The 21,711-nt window shown below is 43.3% G+C and overlaps 1 protein-coding gene and 1 long non-coding RNA gene across 5 annotated transcripts in view; one reads left to right on the top strand and one right to left on the bottom strand.

Moving 5' to 3' along the window:
* The window catches only part of akap7 (A-kinase anchoring protein 7), a 218,456-nt gene that overhangs the window by 107,755 nt on the left and 88,990 nt on the right, over positions 1–21,711 (top strand). The gene's annotated exons all lie outside the window — the stretch shown is intronic.
* LOC148150601 (uncharacterized) lies at positions 1,488–15,421 on the bottom strand. Its single transcript, XR_015751830.1, has 3 exons — positions 15,362–15,421; positions 10,771–10,831; positions 1,488–1,771 (listed from the first exon to the last, which is right to left on the bottom strand). It is a non-coding gene; the product is annotated as an uncharacterized LOC148150601 (long non-coding RNA).

The following is a 21,711-nucleotide window of genomic DNA, read 5'->3' as shown; positions in this document are numbered from 1 at the left end:
TAAAGAACTCTAGTAAGTTTGTCAAACATTATTTCCCTTTGACAAAAGTATGTTGACTTTGCCGGGTTCTGTACTAAACTTCCAACTTCTGCCTGCTTAATAATGGATTTTAGCATCTTTCCCATGACTGATGTTAGCCTACCTTCCCACTTTCCATCTCCTGCCTTCATTGCCTAGTGGTTACAGTTGCAGTTTCTCAATTCCCTGAAATTGTTTTAAGAATCAAGAAATTTAAACTGAGGTTGAAATTGCTTCTTACACGCACTCTAATAGTTAATTCATGTGGCTTCCAGCAGATGGTAAATTTAAAATCTTCCCAAAATCATTTGTTTGAGAAATGGATTATAATGGATAATTGTGTAATTATAACTTTTGGACATTGACCAGAGCCACACTGAATACAACTAATTCATATTTTCCACATTTGGAACATTAACAGATATGTCTGTGACTTTGTTATTTTGCAGATGTTTTTGAAAATTTATTCAGCAAACAAAATTCTTGGTCGGTTAAAACACTAAAAAATTCCCTCACCCATTGTTGCATTGCAATATTATGTTTCTTACGTGCTCAGTGTAGAGGACATGGAGGTCTTTATCCTCCTTGATGGTGAACATATTTCCCACTAAAATGCAAGAATAGTTCCCTAGATTGATTCCTGGGATGAGGGGTATTTGTGAGAGATTAGGATATAATCTCACTGAAATATATTACATTCTCAGTGTAATTTGACAGGATAGGTGCTGAACGTCTGTTTCCCTGACTGGAGAGTCTATATATCAGGTTATAGTGTCAGAACAGGAGGCTTACATTTACAGCAATGACGGAAAGGAATTCCTTTAATTAGAGGATTTTGAGGCTTTGAATTTTGTTACTCTAGAGGACTATGGATGATCAGTCATTGAGTATATTCAGTGGTCAAATTGGTATTTAAATTTGGGAATAAGGGAGTTAAGAGATATGGGTATAGGGCAGAAAAGTGGAATGATATAAAAGTTTAGCCTTGACCTTATTGAACAGTACAACTGGCTCAGTTTGTATTGCCTATTCATCTCTTGTTTCTTATGTTCTTTTCTTCGGCCAGGCATACATTTCTGAACCAAGTCACTTGCTTTATCCATATTGTTGGAAAGCAATCACTTAATGTCATCAAAGAACTGAACTGTAGAAAATGTTTAATATTTTGTATGTGTTAACATTGCCCTTTTTTAACAAACATTTGGAATTTGTATTGTAGGACACTGATGTGTTTTCTGGGCTTTGGTGAAAATATGCATGTTTTAGTTTTTACTCTTTTGGCATATGTTGTCATCAAGACCCACGGTTCAGAGAAAATTTCACAATTAATAAGAAACCAGTAAAATTGGATGGGAAACGATGGGCTACAGTCTTGCAATTTCCTGAAGTGCATTCCATATGACTGCCAGCTGCAAACTGCAATTCTTCTGAGATTTGTATTTGATGAGTTTTATTAACGCTGTGTAGAGCTTAGCTCTTTTCATACCCAAGAGGCACTGCATCTATTTGCTTGTCAACTGTTATTTTTAATAAAAACATTGGTACTTCAATATATGGGATGACATTTTTTGAACTTCTATCTCCAGGCTACCACCATCTTGGGTCCAGGCTTTCCTCAGTCCGTTGATTATAAAGGTTTTGCTGCTTTTGTTTGCATTCTTCTGCCAATTGCTTGTCTTTAGTGAATATAAGACATGTGTTCAATCAGCAGCTTTGGATTTTTATTGATGCATTCTTTCTGGTCACCCAGGCACTGTAAAATTAAACAAACCTTTTAAACTGTTTGAGATAAGTGACTGGGGGTGGGGTAGGGTAAAGAGAGGCTGCTGGTGGAGTAGCAGAAGGGAGTTATATAAAATAAGTCACTCAAAGTAACGGCATACCCCTAAAACTGTGAATAATGCATTTTATTGGTTGACTTTTAGTTTTCAGCCCGAAGACATTTTGAGAGTCATTTTCCCTGCAGCTTGTGTTTATATATTGATTTAAACTCCAAATTGATCTACATCAACAGAAAAATCTATGCCTCTCAATGTTACTCATTAATTATCTTGAGGAAGTAAACTAAAATTTATACATTATTTTCAGGTTTTGATGACAATCATTTCAAACAATGTCGTGGGGCAAGGAGGTGCCACAGTTATTTAAATGACATTGACTGAATGCGTTGTAGTGGATGACTTTTGCCTCCTTGTTCTTTTTTGCATGTAGTATAGGGCCAGAAAATCACATTGGTTTTTATGAAATGAGTGTAATATTGGTTTCACAGGTCAAATTTTTGGATGAGGCTTGTTTCCACAAACATTATGCCTGTTTTTCTTTCTTCTCTGTTATTTACATCTTATTTCTCTGCTCTTTACTGATGTAACTATGCAGATGTAATGTGATGTTTGCATGAATCTTTTGTAGATGGTGTACAACTTAAGTAATCCTGTCATTTGTGCACATATGTGTTGAATTAATTTGAATGATCCCTTTGAAGGAACTTATTTTCTGGGAAATCTTTCTCAGGGTTGCAGGTATGTTTTGGGATTTAATTTTAAATTGGAGAATCACGGAGCTGCTCTCCAGGTATCTTCAGTTTTCAAGGTTCTTTTAGTTAAAAATCACACGACACCAGGTTATAGTCCAACAGATTTTTTTGGAAGCACTAACTTTTGGAGCAGTGCTCCTTCATCAGGTAGCTGAAGGGGCAGTACTCCAAAAACTAGTAGTTCCAAGTAAATCTATTGGACTGTAACCCGTGTGATTTTTAACTTTGTCCACCCCAGTCCAATACCGGCTCCTCCACTTAAAGATTCTTGACGTTGTAGGTTGATTGAAATTCTTTTGACTGACTTGCTAGCTTCTGTCATGCAGAGCGAGAGAGACTTATCTGCAATACAGGGTATTTAATGGATTTTCACAAAGCTGTGAACTTCACTGCAGTCCAGTTCATATTGGACCGGAGCATCAAGTCATTAACACATGTAAACCTGGGTTGCAGTCTACTTTTAGTTCCTGTGTATTCTTGCAAGGGGAAAATCAAATATGTTCTTCACCCATATTGTTAGTAGTCTGAAATACCCAGAGGGCTTGAAAGTTCAGTTTGTAGTGCATTTCTCCATTTGAAGTTTGATATGAAGATGTGGGTGTACTGTACCTTTAAGAAAGTTAAAAGCAACAGAACAACCTGACAGAACCAAGTGTTCTGAAGCTAAACATATTATAACATTTGGTCGAACAACTCGATTAGCTGGTTGTCTGAAAGCGACAAAATAGATTCAAATTCGGCCAATCAGTTTAAATTATACTCCAAAAAATAACAAACTCCAATCCAGCTTGAATTTAGTATATTGATGATCTTAAAAGCCGGTGACACAATTCAATGCTTTCGGGGTTTAAGATCGGGGTAAATTGAACAATTGAGAGGAGAACTGCCAAGCCCAGCATGTAAACAGACTGCCCAGGAAATAGCTCTCTTAAAAGATACCTTTATCGATCCGTGAAGCAGAAATCCTTAAGAAGAAGAAAAAAAGGCCAGAATTCAGAGAAAACGAAAGCTGCTTGGTTTTGAGATAAGAAGTTTTGTTTTGTAAATTATAATTGGGAGTTTTATTGGACTAGTATTATAGAAGGAAAAGTAATAGATTGGTTAGAGTAAGGAATGGTAAATAGTTGCTAGTTAATTATTCTCTGTCATACCTTAAGAAATAAAGTTGTTAATTTTTATTTAAACTAGTTCTTGGCCTATTGAATTTTTACAGATTACTGCATGGGATAAATCTTTACTGTATTGCTGGTTTTAAATTAAGCAGGAGAGTTTACACCATGGCGTAACTGTTAGGGGGCTCGGGTCCATGATTTGAACAGGTTTAGACAGATTTGAATAGATTTGGGGGTATGAAAAGTCCCAGCAGATTTAAACACTTGCAGGTTAGTGTCCTAGATCTTTAAATAAAACGTAGGTGAGGCAACTTGTTTAATTTTGATGACTTGTGGTTGATTAAATTAAAAGTGAGAGAAATGACTCTTAAAATTGCTAAAAAGGTTCTGGGATTTGAAGATGTTTCTCAAATTTGCCAAGAAAGTTTAGAAGGAAAGAAAAAGGCCATACTTTTAGAAATAGCAAATACATTAGATTTGGGTTTAATTAAGGACAAAAGTAAAGCTGAAATTGTAAGGGAATTACTCAAACACTTAGGTGTGTCAGAGAAACAGACAAATGCATTTGAAGTAGAAAAACTTAAATTACAATTGAGGAAAATGGAGTTAGAAGATAAACAAAGGGAGAGAGAAAGAGGGAAAGAAGAGAGAGAGAGGAAAAAAGAGAAAGAAAAAAGAGAGAGAAGGTTCTTAGCTGATCAAAGAGAGAGAGAACAAAGGGAGAGACAAAAAGAGAGAGAATTTGAACTTGAGAAGTTGCGACTTAGTGAGCAAAGTAAACAGGGTGGAGATTAAAAGGGAAGGTAGTGATATATATATATAAATATGTCAAGACTCTGCCATATTTTGATGAGAAAGATGTTGAAGCCTTCTTTATTTCACTGAAAAATTGGCTAGGCAAATGGAGTGGTCTAAGGATTTTTGGGTAATGCTAGTTCAGACTAAAGTGGTCGGCAGAGCTAGTGAGGTACTTTCTGCACGCTCAGATGAGGTATCAAGAGATTATGAAGAGGTGAATCAGGCTATTTTAAGTGCTTACGAATTGGTACCAGAAGCATATAGACAACGGCTCAGAAACATAAAGTAGGAACCAGGTCAGACTTGTGTTGAGTTCAAAAGAATTGAACATAGTCATTTTGATCGATGGGTACATGCTTTGAAAATAGATAAGAGTTTTGAGTCTCTAAGAGAGATTATTCTGCTGGAGGAGTTTAAAAACTCAATTCCAGAGATGGTAAGAATTCACATGGAGAAACAGAAAGTTCAGGAAGTGTAGCAGAATTAGTGGATGAGTACATGTTGGTGCATACGACAAGCTTCTGGCCAGAATTTTGTTCTCTGAGGGATAGAAGTTGAGAGAAGGGGAGATCCTACACTACAAAACCAAGAGTAGAGAGCGCTGGTAAAAATTTACCACATGTTAAGGAAGCCCAAGAGGGTGGACAGGAGGTAAATAGCCTTGGGTGTTTTCACTGTAATGGAGTGGTGCACAGAAAATTACAGTGCCGGTTGTTTCAGAAGAGCACTGGGAAAAGGTGTTTTCACAGCCTGAACGTGGGACATGTAAAGACACAGTGCTGGTCGTTATAGAAAGTCTCTGTGGAAAAAATGTGGTAAAAGAAACTAAGCCAGCAGCAATAGTGAAGGTAGTAAAGGAGACCCCAGGAAAAGCTGAGGAGCTGCAGGAGAGTGCACAGCCAGGGCAGAGGCTGGGTATGGAGTTAGTATCTGACCTCTACTCACAGAGGTGAATTCTTTGTAATGTTTACTCACAGGGGCAGGGGGAGAAGGACAACAAGTTATAATTTTGAGAGATACAGGATCTAGACAGTCCCTTAAGGGATGAGCGAATATGCACTCTTTCTGATCTGTTACCCGAGTGTGGTAATTTGTGAGATAGATGGACAGAAATTTAGCGTTCCCCTATGTAAGGTTAGGTTGGAGTGCCAACTTAAGATTAGGGAAGTTACAGTGGGAGTGATTGACAAAGTGTCAGTTCCAGGAATTCAGTTTGTTCTTAGGAATGTTTTGGCAGAATCCAAGGTGGATACCCCTTGTGGTGGAGAAGCCCAAGGAAAACCAAGAAACTGAGGAGTTAAAACAAAAATGTCCTGGTATTTCCCCAGACTGTGTGGTAGCCAGATCCCACGATCATAAGTCACAGCACAAAGTGAAAGTAAAGGGAAAGATGAAGGTGTTGAGGTTCAGTTAGCAGGTACCCTGTTTGACGTAATGGTGCAGGAAAAACCTGAACAGATAGAGGGTCAAACAGAAGTGTTTACTCCTGAAAGACTGAGAGACTTGCAACAGCAAGGCAAGAATATAAAACAGAGATATACGGATGCATACTCTGAAAGGGAGGCAGAGAACATTCCAGAGGGCCGTTATCTGAAAGATAAAATCCTAAGACGGAAATGGAGACCATGGCAAGTTAGTGCAGAGGAGAAATGGGCTGGAGTGCACCAGATTGTGTTGCCGATAGCATACAGACAGGAAGTGTTACGTGTAGCACATGAAGTACCAGTAAGAGGTCACCTAGGGGTAACAAAGACTCAGGCTAAGGTACAAAAACATTTTTATTGGCCTGGAGTGCACAAGGATGTGGTTAACATTTGCCGTACATGTTATACATGCCAAATGGTAGGTAGGCCACAGGCAGTAATAAAACCAGCACCTTTGTTGCCAATTCCCGCATTTGAAGAACCTTTCATGTGGGTTATAATTGACTGTGTATGTCCCCTCCTGAGAACTAAAAGTGGGAACCAATTCTTGTTCACCATAATGGATGTGTCTACCAGATTTCCGGAGGCAATTCCATTATAGAGTATCAAGGCAAAAAGTGTAGTGGAGGAGTTAGTAGCTTTCTTCACATGGTCTGGGCTACCCAGAGAGATTCAGTCAGACCAAGGGTCAAATTTTATTGCTAGGCTGTTTAAGGAAGCACTGGATGGCTTAGGTATACAGCATTTTAAATCCAGTGGATACCATTGTAAATCCCAGGGAGCTTTAGACCATGTTGAGAGCATACTGTCAGGATTGCATGAATAATTGGGATAATGGTATCCCATTCGTATTGTTTGCCATTAGAAATGCCCCAAACAACTCTATTCAGTTCACTTACTTCAAATTAATAGTCGGGCATGAAGTGAGAGGCCCTTTGAAATTAATTAAAGAAAAATTGACAGGGCCAAAATCAGGGATCTCACACTTAGATTATGTATTGGAGATGAGGGAGAGATTAAATCGAGTAAGTGAGCTAGCTAAACAACAACTAAAGAGGGCCCAGTATAGAATGAAGCAGGTGGCAGATAAAAGCTTTGAGACTCGAAAACTTTCCCAAGGGGATAACATGTTAGTACTGTTACCAGTCATAGGAAATCCCTTCAAAGCCAGGTTTAGTGGCCCCTATCAAATTGAGAAAAGGTTGAGTCAGGTGAACTATTTAGTAAAGATGCCAGATAAAAAAAAAGGTATCAGGTATGTCATGTGAACATGTTGAAACCTTATTTTACCAGAGAGAAAGAATTGGAGAAACAGGTGTTAGTTACTGCCCTGCAGAGTGAGGAATCAAATCCAGATGATCAGGATTTTGAGGTGTCTCAAAATAGATTTTAAAATGAAGAAGTCCTGGCGAAGTGAGATAGGTTAGTAAGCCATCTGTCTCAGGAGCATAGAATGCATTTGCCAGATTTGTTACTGCAGTATAAGGACTTATGTAAGAATCTGATGGGGAGGACTAATGCTATTGTACATGAAGTAGACGTAGGGAATACTGCTCCAATAAAACAATACTCCTTTTGGCTTAATCATCTCAAAGCAGACAGATTCAGATGGAGGCGGGAGCCAAGCTCGACATGGACATAATCGAACCAAGCCTGAGTGAGAAGAGTTTGCCGATCGTCTTAGTTCCCAAACTGGACAGGACTCAGCGATTCTGCATGGATTATTGGAAGGTCAAGGCCGTTACAAAATCTAACTCATATTCAGTTCCTAGATTAGATGACTGTATCGAGAAAGTCAGACAAGCCAGTTACATCACCAATTGGACTTAAAGTGTGGTTATTGGCAGGTACCTTTATCAGAGTCAGCGAAAGAGATTTCTGCGTTTGTAACCTTAAATGGGCTACATCAATTTAAAGTGACGCCCTTTGGAATGAAGAATGCACCCATGACATTCCAAAGACTCATGAACAGAGTTGTGGCTAGGTTAACAAACTGTGCAGTCTATTTGGACAGTTAAAATCTTAAAAGCCAATGACACAATCTGATGCTTTGAGGGTATAAGACAAGGGAAAATTGAACAGTTGAGAGGAGAACTGCCAAGCCCAGCATGAAAACAGAGTGCCCAAAAAATAGCTCTCTTAAAGGTACCTTAATCGATCAGTAACCTGTGAAGCAGAAATCCCTAAGAAGAAGAAAAGAAGAGCAGAATTCAGAGAAAATGAAAGCTGCCTGGTTTTGAGATAAGAAGTTTTGTTTTGTAAATTGTAATTGGGATTTTTATCGGACTAGTATTATAGAAGGGAAGGTAATAGATTGGTTAGAGTAATGAATTATAAATAGTTGTTAGTCAATTATTCTCTGTTTCCTTTAAGAAATAAAGTTGTTAATTTTTACTTAAACTAGTTCTTGGCCAATCGAATTTTTATAGATTACTGCACAGGATAAAGCTTTGTTGTGTTGCTGGTTTTAAATTAAGCGGGAAAGTTTACACTGTGTCATAACAAGTTTCTTTGACACCAAGTGTGACGTTCTAAAGTTCCTCTCCAGAAGGCCACTGGATTTACAATCAAAGTCATTTTGGCTGTTTCAGGTCTGTTTTTAAAAAACATGTTGGAGTTTAAAAACTCGATATAGTGATGGGAATTATGATCCATGGTCATGACATTATAAAACATGTCTACAGTCTGAGATCTATGTGAAAATCCTATAACACCATAATGCCATAAGATGTAAGTGTAGGAGTAGGCCATTTGGCCCATCAAGTCTGTTCTGCCATTCATTGATATTACAGGTGATCTGATCATTCTCAACCCCGCTATAATGCCATTTCCCCATATCTCTTTATTCCCTTGTTGATTAAAAATATGTCTATCTCAGCATTGAATATTCTTGAAACTCACTTCAGTGAAGAATTCCATGGATTCACGATGCTGAAATTAAATTCCTCCTCACCTCTGTGTATAATACAGTTGAAGAGAAGGAGATTTACCCTGGCTAACACTTCTCCTTCAACCAATACTTAAAATAGAGAGTGGGTCATTGATTTCATTATTCTTTGTAGGAGCTTTGTATGTGCAAATTTGATATGAATATATTGGAGAGTGGAGAAAAGTTGTACAGAGATGGTTCTGGGGATTAGGGACTTCATTTAGATAGATAGAGTAGGAAAGCTGGGATTTGACATGAGAAGATTTAGAGTAGATTTGGTAGAGATATTGTAAATCATGAGGGATCTGCAAAACCCTTATCATTGGTGGAAGATTCAAGAATCAAAAATACTGCTTTAAGCTTTATGTCAATAGAGCATAGAGAAAAGCTAATCATGTAGCAAGTGATTAGAATCTGAAGTGCATTGCCTGAGAATGTGAGGGATGCAGATTTAATCATTGCTGTGAAAGGTAATTGGATATTTACGTGAACAGGAAAGCTTTCAAGGTGCAGGGAAAGGGCAGGAAATGAGTCTAGCTGTTGTAGAGACCTGGCATGGAAACAGAACAGCATGACCTCCTTCCATTGTGTAGCTATTCTTTGATTCTATATCTTGGAGGAGCTAAATCTGTTTCCATCAGCTAAACTGACCTTGTTAGTGCTTTTTTGTTTGATGCCTATCTCATTGAAAATTGAAATGGTTGTTTCATAGAAACAGTGAAAATGAGGTTTGCAGGCATGCCAACTCACTAATTCTTAAATTAAGAGATAATCTTGTGGCTTACTAAATCTCTAATGGGTCAGAGCTCTTTATAGAAACTGCTTCATTAAAAAGTTGTTTAGCGAAAAACTTTTGAAATACTACCTCTTATCACTTGTGCATTTCGTCTCAATGGACTAAGGAAAATGTTTACCAGCTTGATACCCTGTTTTGTGGGATTGATGAATAAGACGGGTTTCTGGGCAAGTTATATTTAAGTCAACAGTTCTGTAGCGTAAAATGTTGTAAAATTGAGTATGACTGTTGGTTGTTTCTTCTCTATCTACTTGCACATCCCAGAACATGGGTTCATTTACAGTGAGAATGACAAATGAAGATGTGCAAGATCAATATATAATATCCCCAACCATATAATCTAAAAGCAGGCAGGGTGACAGAGAGATACACATGTAAAGAGACAACAAAGGAGCAGGGAGAATAAGAAATAGATAGGAAGAGAAAGTTAGCCCAAGATAGAGTCAACCAAAGAGAGACACTGATGGAAACTGAGCAGCAGAGAAAGTCATAGGGAACGATAGAGACTTAATGATGCACATGTAGAGATACAGCAAGCTACAGATGGATGATTAACTGTCAGATAATGGGCTTTCCTTGTAAACAGTTCATGAATAGGACTGAAGCAATTTTCAGTCATTGCAACACAATTCAAATATTGGGTGTATTGAGTATTGTAGAAATTGAAAGGAATGAGTATTTGGGCATTAAGAGGGAGCTGCAAAAGATGCAGTTGAGGGAGGAAGGAAGATTTACTTTCAATATTACATGATTGTGTTGCTGTCCCTGAGAAGTGAACTAAAATGTTGTTTAATGTTAGTGCTAATATAAGAAATCACTCCAGGTTTGAAATTGGATCCTGAGATTTCAAAGCTTTTTCACATGATCACACAGGAGACTTACTTTTATCTACAAGGCAGACCACAACCAATATAAAGTAGATATGATGAAAACTGGTGCATCACATGTTCTCCCTTTGAAATCTTTAATGGTATGAGCTCAAGGAATAACTACTGAAATGTTAAACAGAAAGTTCAGCTGTAATTAGGAATTAGTGAGGGAAGTGTTGGAAACCTTAGTTTATAATGAATGGTACAGTGGTCAGCATTGAAGTGAAAAAGGATAGTAGTGAGGGGACAGGTGATGCAAGAAGGTTCAGGTTTATTGTCAAATATACTTACATGAGTACAGTGAAAAGTTTACAAGTTGTCACTTACAGCACCATCTTAGGTACAAAGGTTCCTAAATACAAAGCAGAAAATAAGGAAAACAAAGTTAAACTTTACAATCCTTCTTAGTAAAAAGTAGAAAAGTAAAGAAACACAGAATAGTTCAACACTGCAGTTCAGAAGTGCTTGACCATACTGGAGTCACACTCCTCATGAGGGCTTGACCTCCCCAGCTTCAGGCTGCACTTTGGTAGCTGCCCCGGGGCTGCCTGATCCTCCACCTCACTGCCCTGGTGCTGCCTGATCCCAGTCTCACTGCCCTGGGGCTGATCCCACTCTCACTGCCCTGGGGCTGATCCCACTCTCACTGCCCCGGGGCTGATCTCAGTCTCACTGCCCCGGGGTTGATCCCAGTCTCACTGCCCTGGGGCTGATCCCACTCTCACTGCCCCGGAGCTGATCCCACTCTCACTGCCCTGGGGCTGATCCCACTCTCACTGCCCCGGTGCTGATCCCAGTCTCACTGCCCCGGGGCTGATCCCAGTCTCACTGCCCCGGGGCTGATCCCAGTCTCACTGCCCCGGGGCTGATCCCAGTCTCACTGCCCCGGGGCTGATCCCAGTCTCACTGCCCTGGTGCTGATCCCAGTCTCACTGCCCCGGGGCTGATCCCAGTCTCACTGCCCTGGTGCTGATCCCAGTCTCACTGCCCCGGCGGCTGCCTGATCCCACTCTCACTGCCCCGGGGCTGATCCCACTCTCACTGCCCCGGGGCTGATCCCACTCTCACTGCCCCGGGGCTGATCCCAGTCTCACTGCCCCGGGGCTGATCCCAGTCTCACTGCCCCGGGGCTGATCCCAGTCTCACTGCCCTGGTGCTGATCCCAGTCTCACTGCCCCGGGGTTGATCCCACTCTCACTGCCCCGGGGCTGCCTGATCCCGCTCTCACTGCCCCAAGAGCTGCCTGATCCCAGTCTCACTGCCCCGGCGGCTGCCTGATCCCACTCTCACTGCTCCGGGGTTGATCCCACTCTCACTGCCCCGGGGCTGCCTGATCCCGCTCTCACTGCCCCAAGAGCTGCCTGATCCCAGTCTCACTGCCCCGGGGCTGATCCCAGTCTCACTGCCCCAAGAGCTGCCTGATCCCAGCCTCACTGCCCCAGGGCTGATCCCAGTCTCACTGCCCCAAGAGCTGCCTGATCCCAGTCTCACTGCCCCAGGCCTGATCCCAGTCTCACTGCCCCAGGCCTGATCCCACTCTCACTGCCCCAAGAGCTGCCTGATCCCAGTCTCACTGCCCCAGGCCTGATCCCAGTCTCACTGCCCCAGGCCTGATCCCACTCTCACTGCCCCAAGAGCTGCCTGATCCCAGTCTCACTGCCCCAGGGCTGATCCCAGTCTCACTGCCCCAAGGCTGCCTGATCCCCGCCCACTGCCCCGGAGCTGCCTGATCCCAGTCTCACTACCCCGGGGCTGATCCCAGTCTCACTGCCCCGGGGCTGATGCCACTCTCACTGCCCCGGGGCTGCTTGATCCCACTCTCACTGCCCTGGGGGCTGCTTGATCCCACTCTCACTGCCCTGGGGGCTGCTTGATCCCACTCTCACTGCCCCGGGGCTGCTTGATCCCACTCTCACTGCCCCGGGGCTGATGCCACTCTCACTGCCCCGGGGCTGCTTGATCCCACTCTCACTGCCCCGGGGCTGATCCCACTCTCACTGCCCTGGGGGCTGCTTGATCCCACTCTCACTGCCCCGGGGCTGATCCCACTCTCACTGCCCTGGGGGCTGCTTGATCCCACTCTCACTGCCCCGGGGCTGATCCCACTCTCACTGCCCCGGGGCTGCCTGATCCCACTCTCACTGCCCTGGGGGCTGCTTGATCCCACTCTCACTGCCCCGGGGGTGCCTGATTCCCCCCTCACTGCCCCGGGGGTGCCTGATTCCCCCCTCACTGACCCGGGGGCTGCCTGATCCCACTCTCACTGTCCCGGGGATGATCCCAGTCTCACTGTCCCGGGGCTGATCCCAGTCTCACTGTCCCGGAGGCTGCCTGATCCCAGTCTCACTGTCCCGGGGATGATCCCAGTCACACTGTCCAGGGGCTGATCCCAGTCTCACTGTCCCGGGGGCTGCCTGATCCCACTCTCACTGCCCCGGGGGCCGCCTGATCCCAGTCTCACTGTCCCGGGGGCTGCCTGATCCCACTCTCACTGACCCGGGCTGATCCCACTCTCACTGCCCTGGGCCTGATCCCAGTCTCACTGCCCTGGGCCTGATCCCACTCTCACTGGCCCGGGGCTGCCTGATCCCACTCTCACTGCCCCGGGGCTGATCCCACTCTCACTGGCCCGGGGCTGCCTGATCCCACTCTCACTGCCCCGGGGCTGATCCCACTCTCACTGGCCCGGGGCTGTCTGATCCCACTCTCACTGGCCCAGGGCTGATCCCACTCTCACTGGCCCGGGGGCTGCCTGACCCCACTCTCACTGTTTCGGGGGCTGCCTGATCCCACTCTCTCTGCCTGGGGCTGATCCCACTCTCACTGGCCCGGGGCTGATCCCATTCTCACTGGCCCGGGGCTGCCTGATCCCACTCTCACTGGCCCGGGGCTGATCCCATTCTCACTGGCCCGGGGCTGCCTGATCCCAGTCTCGCTGCCTGATCCCAGTCTCACTGCCCCGGGGCTGCCTGATCCCACTCTCACTGCCCCAGGGGCTGCCTGATCCCACTCTCACTGCCCCGGGGGCTGCCTGATCCCACTCTCACTGGCCCGGGGCTGCCTGATCCCACTCTCACTGGCCCGGGGCTGCCTGATCCCAGTCTCACTGCCCCGGGGCTGATCCCACTCTCACTGCCCCGGGGCTGATCCCACTCTCACTGCACCAGGGGCTGCCTGATCCCACTCTCACTGCCCCAGGGGCTGCCTGATCCCACTCTCACTGCCCCAGGGGCTGCCTGATCCCACTCTCACTGCCCCGGGGGCTGCCTGATCCCACTCTCACTGCCCCGGGGGCTGCCTGATCCCACTCTCACTGCCCCGGGGCTGCCTGATCCCACTCTCACTGCCCCGGGGCTGCCTGATCCCACTCTCACTGCACCAGGGGCTGCCTGATCCCACTCTCACTGCCCCGGGGCTGCCTGATCCCAGTCTCACTGCCCCAGGGCTGCCTGATCCCAGTCTCACTGCCCCAGGGCTGCCTGATCCCAGTCTCACTGCCCCAGGGCTGCCTGATCCCAGTCACTGCCCCGGGGCTGCCTGATCCCAGTCTCACTGCCCCAGGGCTGCCTGATCCCACTCTCACTGCCCCAGGGCTGCCTGATCCCACTCTCACTGCCCCGGGGCTGCCTGATCCCAGTCTCACTGCCCCGGGGCTGCCTGATCCCAGTCTCACTGCCCCGGGGCTGCCTGATCCCAGTCTCACTGCCCCGGGGCTGCCTGATCCCAGTCTCACTGCCCCGGGGCTGCCTGATCCCACTCTCACTGCCCCGGGGCTGATCCCACTCTCATGACCAGCCACCCCAGGCTGTCTGATCCTCCTTCTGCTACCAAAAACGTGAAAACAATGATGGTGAAAGAGAAAAGGAGAAAGAAAAAGAGAAAGAAGTATGTGGCTGGCTGTGCTGTAACCCATGTCTAAGCTGCTGGCACCACCACCTTGTCACATGTGAAGAGTGAGGAGTTGGGTGACACAAGCTGGCAGAGTGTACAGTTGAATGATGGTGACTGATGACTTAGAGAGACCACCTCAACAATTTTTTGCTAGGGAACCAAGAGGTAAAATGTTTATTGGTGATAGTAGATTAACAGGGGCTTGTTAGATTAGATTCCCTACAGCATTGAAACAGGCTCTTTGGTCGAACAAGTCCACACTGACCCTCCGAAGAGTAACCCACCCAGACCCATTCCCCTATATTTACCCCTGACTAATGCATCTAACATTATGGGCAATTTAGCATGGCCAATTCACCTGACCTGCACATCTTTGGGCTATGGGAAGAAACCAGAGTACCCAGAGGAAACCCACGCAGACACGGGGAGAACGTGCTAACTCCACACAGACAGTTGCCCGAGAGTAGAATTGAACTCGAGTCCCTGGTGCTGTGAGTACAGTGCTAACCACTGAGCCACTTTGCAGCTTATGAAAGAAAAGTGAGAAAAGACGGAGAAGAACAAGAATTATAACCAAAGAGGGAAATGAAAGAATAATAATAACAAGGCAATTAAAAACAATTGTGTGAAATGGCAGGCAAAATGGATTGGGAAATTAATATAAAGGAAAACATTACAATTTGGTTCACACCACATGATATCAAGAAATAGTTGACACACTGGATACTGCAAAAGCTAAGGCTATGGCAACATTACAGCAAAAGTACTGAAGATGTGCTCCAGAACCTCCTGCACCCCTAGCTACGCTGTTTCCATTCAGCTATAACATTGGCATCAAACGCGCTCTCTAAGCTGCATTTGTTCCTCCAAACGATGCCAAGGATATGTCTAAGACAGCAAAGGTGGAAACTATTCAGTCTTTGTTCCTGTCTTGCAAATGTTATCCAGGCCTCAGCACTGTGTACTGAGGATATAAACCAGGTAGACTCACAGTTTGGTGTTCCCAGTCAAGTTGCTGTTATTCCACACTCTTACTCAGCTTGAGCATAATAGCTGCAGTTTTTTGTGATGTTTGTGTTGATTTCAGTATCAAGTGACAGCTAGCTGGTGATAGTCAAGCCTAGAAATATGAAGCTATCAACAACCAGCACACTGCTGACAGATGGAAGTATGGCAATGTTGTGGACCAGGACGTTTGTCATCCTGTTGCATGTTCAGATAAAACTCTTTACATTTTTCACTTGTTATGACCAGGGGCGATCATCTTTTTGTTCTTTTTCCTCTCTCAGACGGTTGCAACAAATATTTTCATCTCCTTCTTCGCACACAGCTATCACAGTTTGTTTAAAACATAATTAGCTAGATTAAAATGATCAGGCCAAATTACAAGGCTTTCTCAGATATAAGAAATCAAAGAACATAGATAAAGAAGAAGCTCAGTAGCCCTCCAAGGAGAAACATGACTATTGTATACTAACCCTGAAAAAATAATTAAAGGTGCAACATCAGACCCAGATAATAAGCTTAAATAGGAGATAGTATCTGATATACTCAGGAAGAATAGGCTAACTTGTTTCTTTTTTTAAGTTTCACCCAACTTTAGACCTCCAAAAGGGTTCCGCTATAGCTGATATCATCCATTATGTTGTTATGGAAAGAGGAGATCACATTGAGTAGTTTTGATGAGCTACCACTTTTATTTAGTCACTTATAGACCACATTTGCTGACATGAAGGCAATAAAAAGTAGCCGCCTTTGTTCACAGTATTTCTCTTCTAACTGATGAGAAAATATCAGTTGTAGATCATCCGATGTTCTGAAAACACACACCGGACCCAAAGATGGAAATATTATTGAACCAGTCAGTATATTTACATCTTTGCTTCCACTATGTTGACAGTGTTGTCTTGTAGATGGTTTCTTGAAGTATATTACTTTTCACTGTATGTGGAAATGCTGAAGAGAACCTGTTCAACTGAGTCATGGACAACAAGGCACTAGTTAATGTATCAGTATTGCCTAGAATAACTAGTTTTTTTTAATGAAGCGAATTGTGACATAAACTATTTGGAGCCTTTCTCCTGTTAATTAAACATACATAGTTGGGTTATCTCTGTATGACTATCTAAAGAAATGATGAACAAGAATGGTCTGTTCTCCTGTAGCAATTGGTGAAAAAAGATCAGCTTTCAGAAACAAGTATGAGCAAACAGCAGGGAACTAGTGGGATTAATGTAATTTGCTTTGGTGGTAGGCAGTATCAACGCAGACACAGTGGGATTAATTTTAATTATAGGAAGATATGAAAATGTTTGTCCAATGTCACCAGTATGAATCCAAACCATTTTTACAGTTATGTCTCAGTTTAATTTCATTTGCAAAGGTGCCCATGTGTTTCCTGTGTGGAAAACAATTTGTGATTTGCAGTGGGATTAGTGGAGGAATTTGAGACAATGGAACCAATCGAGTTGCTCCTCTACAAAGATGAACTGACAAGGATAAACTAAACAAATCTACAGCATGATGTTCCTCATTCTCCTGGTCCCACAAAATTCATTGTAACAACTTAATTGCTGCCACTTTTCAGCAATCCTCAAAGGACCTGGTACTGTATATAAATGATTTGGGCAAGTACTCCAGAGCTCATCGCCATACCAGTTGCTTACCCCACATGGTAATGTAAGCTCATCGTAGAATTCCTACAGTGTGGAAACAGGCCCTTCAGCCCAACAAGTCCACACCAACCCCCCGAAGAGTAACCCACCCAGACCCATTCCCCTACCCTATTATTCTACATTTCCCCTGCCTAATGCACCTAACCTACACATCCCTGAACACTATGGGCAATTTAGCATGGCCAATTCACCTAACATGTTCATCTTTGGATTGTGGGAGGAAACTAGAGCACCCAGAGAAAACAATGCAGGCACAGGGAGAACGTGCAACCTCCACACAGTCACCCGAGGCTGGCATCAAATCCAGGTCCCTGGCACTGTGAGGTAGCAGTGCTAACCACTCATCCATCGTGCTGCCCAGTTCTCAGGCGAGCCACACAAACTGCCTGTGGATTAATGTTGTGTTTTTGTGATAGGAAGGAAAAGGACAGGTCAGCCAATGGCACATCAAGGCCTCTTGATGCTTGCATGCATTAATGGATTGATATAAGTTGTCTTGAAAAAGGGATTAGCCTCCCAAAAATTGGTTATCCAGCCCTCATCCTCTGCACACATCAGGAATGGACATTTCAATGTGCAAGTGCTATTCATGTATTCCTTCAGTATTAGCCTGAAGGACTGTTTCTTTATGGCAATTAGAAATAGTTGTGGCATTTTCAGCATTGCACTGACCACAATGGGACTGCATTGCCTCTGACATCCATACTCAATAATGTTACAGTTGGCATAACATTTTTGATCACATATTAATTCCTTCATATGCTATTTGTTTCTACATGTTCCATCTTGCACATAAAATTCCAAAACAAAAATATTCTGCCTGCACCAACAATCGTATGCAGCACAGAATGTGTTTCGTACAGTCACACAGAAAGTGACCACCATGACAAGAAAAAAGAGCATGGCAAGATTGGATGTATTTGGTAGCAGCAAATAGTTTGTTTGATCAAGTGGATTTTGATACAAAATTTAATAACAATTGACCAAAAAATGCAAATAGAGCTTCAGAGATCAGGATTTGGTTATCCGAAGGCAGCACAGCAATGGTGAGGCAAAACAAATGTGAGTGCAGTGGAGGCTGAAGTCATGAGGAATGAAGAGGAGTCAAGATGATGAAGCAAGCCAACCCAGTTTTGGGAGGGGAAGGTATTTAAAGATGAAAATGAACATGTAAAACTCAAGGCACAGAGGTATAGATACTAATATAATTAGGAATGCTTTCACAAGCATAGATTATATTGGATTTGTACTGACCCATAACTGGCAATACTTAGGCGTTTGTAAAAATAGATTTGCGGTTATGCATAGAGTGGAGCATTGACAACTTTTCAGTTAGTCTGCCTACAGCTGCATCTTTAAGCCAAACTGTTCATTTATCTGCTTTTAACTTTGCCATGTTTTTGCATCTGTACTGTTTCTAACAGATAAAACTAAGTAACAGAAATCCACAATAATTGATTGATTGAAGACAGCTAAAGAAAGTAAAAGGATGTCTGTGATCAGTCAATAAAAAAAAATTGGATGTGGTAGAAGAGGAAACTGGAATGTTTCATGTGGCTTGATAAATAATGAGGGATAAAAGAAAGAAAGGAAATGAATGAAAGAAAAACGTATAAAAATACTATAGAAATGAAATGACTAAAGACAGCAACTTTCAGGCAGCAGAAGATGAAGCATGTACTTTTGCTGTTACATGATGCCTAGTTAACCAGTTTCCCATGGGGATCCTTGTCGAATGCCTGACCGAAGTCTATATAGATCACTTGTACCACTCTGCCCTCACCAATCCTCTTTGTTACTTCAAAAAACTCAATCATGACTGAGTTAGGTTTGTTGGCTGAAGTTTAACCAGGCCAATATAAGTTATTAAAGTGTGCATTTTCCAAAATCATCAGATGGTTCTTAATTGTAGCAAAGCCAAAGTTTAGCTTTGGAAAAAAAAATGTCTTCTGAAATTCAGATGATTTGGTAGGGTGTGAATGTGATGAATATATGCAAGAAGGGGAGGGAGAGTTCGATATTGGAACCAAAAAGAATATTCAACCATCTTCTGCCTGATAAAAATTCTGCTCTTTATTCTTTTAGAGTTGAGGAAATATGTAAAATGCTTTAAACACATCATGAAAAGGGAAAGGTGCAAGGGTAAGTGGGTGCTAATCTCAGGCAAGATGGCATCATTAGTACAAAATTCCAACAAATTTCTGTGAACATTTGTGGCCTAACTCATGTCGCTGGAAAGTTACAAGCCTCTATCTAACAGCACAATGAAACATAGCAGTTCACATTAGAGAAGGACCTGATCAGGTGTTCCCTAGAACTCTGTGGGAAGCTGGGGAAGTGATTGCTGGGCCTCGTGCTGAGATATTTGTATTATCGATAGTCACAGGTGAGGTGCCAGAAGACTGGAGTTTGGCTAACCTGGTGCCACTGTTTAAGAAAAGTGGTAAGGACAAGCCAGGGAACTATAGACCAGTGAGCCTGATGTCGGTGGTTGGCAGGTTGTTGGAGGGAATGAATGTACATGTATTTGGAAAGGCAAGGACTGATTAGGAATAGTTAACATGGCTTTGTCCATGGGAAATCATGTCTCACAAACTTGATTGAGTTTTTTGAAGAAGTGACAAAGAGGATTGATGAGGGCAGAGGGGTAGATGTGATCTATTTGGACTTCAGTAAGGCGTTTGACAAGGTTCCCCATGGGAAACCAGTTAGCTAGATTAGATCTCATGAAATACAGGAGGAACTAGCCATTTGGATACAGAACTGGCTCAAAGGTAGAAGACAGAGGGTGGTGTTTTTCAGACTGTAGGCCTGTGACCAGTGGAGTGTCCCATGGATCAGTACTGGGTCTATTACTTTTCATCATTTATATAAATGATTTGGATTAAGCTTAAGAGATATAGTTAATAAGTTTGCAGATGACACCAAAATTGGAGGTGTAGTGGACAGCGAAGAAGGTTACCTCAAATTACAACAGGATCTTGATCAGATGGGCCAGTGGGCTGAGGCGTGGCAAATGGAGTTTAATATAGATAAATGCGAGGTGTTGCATTTTGGGAAAGCAAATCTTAGCAGGACTTATACACTTAATGGTAAGGTAGGGAGTGTTTAATAAAGAGACCTTGGAGTGTAGGTTCATAGTTCCTTGAAAGTGGAGTCGCAGGTAGATAGGATAGTGAAGAAGGTGTTTGGTATGCTTTCCTTTATTGGTCAGAGTATTTAGTGCAGGAGTGGGGAGGTGATGTTGCAGCTGTACAGGACATTGGTATGGCCACTGTTGGAATATTGCGTGCAATTCAGGTCTCCTTCCTTTTGGAAAGATGTTGTAAAATTTCAAAGGGTTCAGAAAAGATTTGCCAGGGTTGGAGGATTTGAGCTGTAGGGAGAGGTTGAATAGGCCAGGGCTGTTTTCCCTGGAGTGTCGGAGGCTGGGGGTGACCTTACAGAGGTTTATAAAATCATGAGGGGCATGGATAGGATAAACAGACAAAGGGGTGAGGGAGTCCAGAACTAGAGGGCATAGATTTAGGGTGAGAGGGGAAAGGTATAACAGGGACCTTAGGGGCAACGTTTTCATGTAGAGGGTAGTACGTATATGGAATGAGCTGGCAGAGGAAGTGGTGGAGGCTAGTACAATTTCAACATTTAAAAGGTATCTGGATGGATATATGAATAGGAAGGGTTTGGAGGGATTTGGGCCGGGTGCTGGCAGGTGGGACTATATTGGGTTTGGATATCTGGTCGGCATTGGCAAGTTGGACCATGCTATATATCTCTCTGACTCTGTGACTCTATCTCAGCATTACCGTTCCACTGCTTCTTTGCATGACTGAGTTTCTCCAGCACTTTCTGTTTTTGTTTGTTTCAGAAGTAATATGAACCTACAGCTTTGGCTGACGGGCGCAGCTCACAAAAGCAAGGCAAACAAGTGCAATACAAGGCAAGGATTCTGTGAGCGTGTTTGTGTGCTCAGAATGAATTAACGCATGACAGCATTTGATGAGGTACCATACTTTAGGCTACCTAACAAGATAGAGGACAGAGGATTGTGATAAAAGGGACATTTTCATGATAGCAACCTGTGGAATGCCATAGGGATCAATGACTCGGATGAGGAAAGAGAATGTGCTGTTGCCAAGTTTTCAGATGATGCAAAAACAGATGGGAAGGCAAGTTGTGAGGATGACACAAGTGAATGGACAAAAACTTGGTGTATGGAGTGTAATGTGGTAAAATGTGAGGTTATGGACTTTAGCAAGAAGAATATTCATTAAGATAAGAAAGACTATAGAAAGCTGCAGCATTGAGAGATTTGGGAGTTCTTGTGCATGAATTACAAAAATGCTAGCATCTGAATTCAGCAGGGAAGGCAAATGAAATGTCGGCCTTTATTTCAAAGGGATTGAAGTATAAAAGTAGGGAGGCCTTTTTAAAATGACAATACTGTGAACAGTTTTTGTCCCTTTATCGAAGGAAGGAATTACTGGCATTGGAGAGCCCAAAACGTTTTGCTCGGTTGGTTCTTGGATATGTGGGACTTTCTTATGAAAAAAGGTTTAGTAGTATGGACCTCATTTGAGTTTGGAAGAATGGTAGTTATTGAAACATAAAAGGCTCTTAGACAGCATGACAAGGTTGATGGGTTGAAGTTATTTCCCCTGTGGGA

This window comes from Chiloscyllium plagiosum, unplaced genomic scaffold (genome assembly GCF_037043375.1).
Source record: "Chiloscyllium plagiosum isolate Xiang-an unplaced genomic scaffold, Cpla_swu_hap1 HiC_scaffold_3, whole genome shotgun sequence".
NCBI lineage: Eukaryota > Metazoa > Chordata > Chondrichthyes > Orectolobiformes > Hemiscylliidae > Chiloscyllium > Chiloscyllium plagiosum.
The sequence above is the reverse complement of the archived record's forward strand: the minus strand, read 5'-3'. Positions and strand labels throughout refer to the sequence as shown.